This window comes from Ambystoma mexicanum, chromosome 8, assembly GCF_040938575.1.
Source record: "Ambystoma mexicanum isolate Mex_15411 chromosome 8, UKY_AmexF1_1, whole genome shotgun sequence".
NCBI classification, from domain to species: Eukaryota; Metazoa; Chordata; class Amphibia; order Caudata; family Ambystomatidae; genus Ambystoma; species Ambystoma mexicanum.
The window spans coordinates 815,910,858-815,913,636 of record NC_090929.1 but is presented as its reverse complement, the minus strand read 5'-3'; positions in this window follow the sequence as shown (position 1 = coordinate 815,913,636).

Here is a 2,779-nt window from a genome sequence, read left to right as displayed (position 1 = left end):
TTTTATTTCGAATGATGATGATATCCTGGCATATGCGGTTAGCATACATTTGTTGTACAGTATGAGACACCAAGTGTTCCATAGGCCTTAATCTCGAAGGACTCGAGAATAAAAGACCTTCATGAAACTCTGCATACTCTTATGTCCCGTCCCCTTTCCTCCATACTTTTGGGGGCATTCCGTCCAGAGGGATGGAGCACTTTTGAAGCATCAAAAATAAAGTTGTCCTTTTATTTCTATGCGGGGCCACCACACGTGACCATGGCCCCGCCTTCCTGAGCTCTGCCCTGCGCGTCACCCTTCAGTCCTTTTTGGGTACTGACGCACTTACATCATGAGGAATTTTCTGTTTTTGTTCCCTTGTCCTTCATCTTCCTGCTCCGGTTCCACAGTCTTCTTTCCTCCGTCTATGCCGCAGCATCTGGGATTCATGGTCCTGTTCTTCGTGCGAACAGCGTTTCGCTAGGGCGTATCGCCATTCTCTCTGCCTGGAGTGCTTGGGCCCGGAACATCGGTGGGACTCTTGCTTCTACTGCAACTCCCTCTCTGTGCGGGTACTCCAGCGTAGGCTCGTCGGGTGGGAGGTGGTGTTCCAACCGCTCCCTCCTCCACATTTACAGCAGTTTGACGAAAAAAGGAAGCGTGTGGTAAGTTCCTTCCATTTTACGGCACCACGACCAGGGGATTCCGTCCTGGGGTCTTCTGGTTTCGGGAGGGGCCCAAGTGGCTCTGGTTCCGGGGTTCCCCCCTGAGGTGTCTCGAAAGGGATCTAACCTGGATTCTGGAGTTTTCTCTGAGGCCCCCTGTCAAGGGGCTGTCGGGATCGGATATTTATCCCCATCTGGGGATTAAGGCTAAACCCAATGTTTCTGGGACTGTTTTCATTGGGGTTATTCCGAGGTTTTCAAGTCTGGAAATAAACTTACTGAGCCTAATCTCAAGGTTTCCTGTACAGTGACTAAAGGTACTAGGGTTATCCCTGAGGATCCCCAAATAGGGGCTATAATTAATACCGGCAAGATCAAGGGGCCTCATTCAGGGGCACTGGCTATGGGGTGTGACCCTAAACCTTCCCACAATCTATCTTGTGGTCGTACCGATCCTGCTGAGGGGGCAAAGAAGGAGGGCAAAGGCCTAAATCTTCAAGTACCAGCCCTGCCTTGGTTCCCTCACCGAGTTCTAATTCTTCCACGGAATCCAAAGGGGCTCAAAAGCGCTCCAGGTGTGCTAGTACCGGCTCGGCCGAGGTTCCCTGTCAGAGGCCTAAAACTAATCCAAAAGCCCCTACAATCCTTGTAGTGACAATGGCCTCACTAAAACCTGTGACGCCCGATCACTTAAGGCAGAGACACAATGGTGGTTCAACCCACGTGGTCTGAAGCAGCCATTTTGACTAGCTCTTATACACCAACATTCTCAACAATTGGTACAGAGGGGCCTACCCTTGGGGTGAATGCCAGAGTTTTCCTAGCAGAGGACAGAAATGCAGATTTATCAACCATGTGCTTTCTTTTCTTGAACTTCTCCCTCAGGTCGGCATGGTGGTTCCTGAGACTCCTGGGCCAGATAGCTGCATGTGTTCTAGACCTACCTCTTACAAGACTGAAGATGAGGCACACACAGCTCATGCTGTGGAGCTGCTGGTCCCAAGCTTTGGACCCATACTGAAAAAGGATTCCGCAACTGGGCAAAGTACCATTTAAGTACCGCTTTGCCGCTCTCCTTGCTGCCTCTTGGATCTATTGTCGAGCCAGTTTGCAATTTACGGTCCAGTTTTGAACATATCAGCTACAAACACTAAGCCCCGCCCCTTTTGGAGAAATTCCATTAAAAACCAGCACACGTGCGCACTGGGGCGAGGTACCGTTGAAGTACCGCTTTGCCGATTTGCAGCGGCTCCGCGGTCAGAGGGAGAAAGCAGTCACGACCACAAAGTACTGCTCTAAACACTACAGTCTTCGCCGCTTCTTATGCAACGCGGACTATATACACTGAAATCTGACATGCCATCCCCTCTTAATAATCACCAGAGAAGCAATAAACGTAAGTTTTCTGAGAGCACACCACGAAGTCGAGCTTCAGAGATTGCACGCTCGTCCTCCATCTTACGTACATCTTGAGCATTACCAGTCAACCTCAAATCAACTTAGAACGCTGAGATCCGACTATTTTTGCAGAGAGAAAGTTGCAAATTTTAATTCCATTCAAAACAACTCATTGACAACTGAAGGTGAGCTCCCAGAAGACATTCCCATTTATTATAAATATTAATGAAATGCCTTCCGATTCAACACATACAACTAAATCACAGGGCAAGTCCTTGCACCCTATGTCTAATGCAATTCCTAAATCCTGTAATACAACTCAGATGCCACAAGTTGTGGAAATTGCGACAAATGCGCAATAACCACTTAGTGCAGCCCAACGCCCAACTATTAACTTACCTAATAATACCTCTTTATCTGACAGTTTGGTATTGATGAATGCTCTCACAGCTCCGATTTTGCCAGTTACTGTTGAGCGGATCTCTGACAAGATTGGTAACTGTGTAGCTTCTTTCAGCGAAATCCAAATACTCCGATTTATTCCGAGATCATTGATCTAGAATGAAACGGGTCCTGCTTATTCGCCCAAGATGAGTCGCAAAATTTGTCTTGCTCACCTGACCTTTTTCCGAACTTAAGCCAAGAGGCTTCGATATTGGCCACTTCTTATACTGTTCCTACTCTAGGCAAACCGAATGTTTAAACTCCTTCTGATATTAACCCATCGGCTCCGG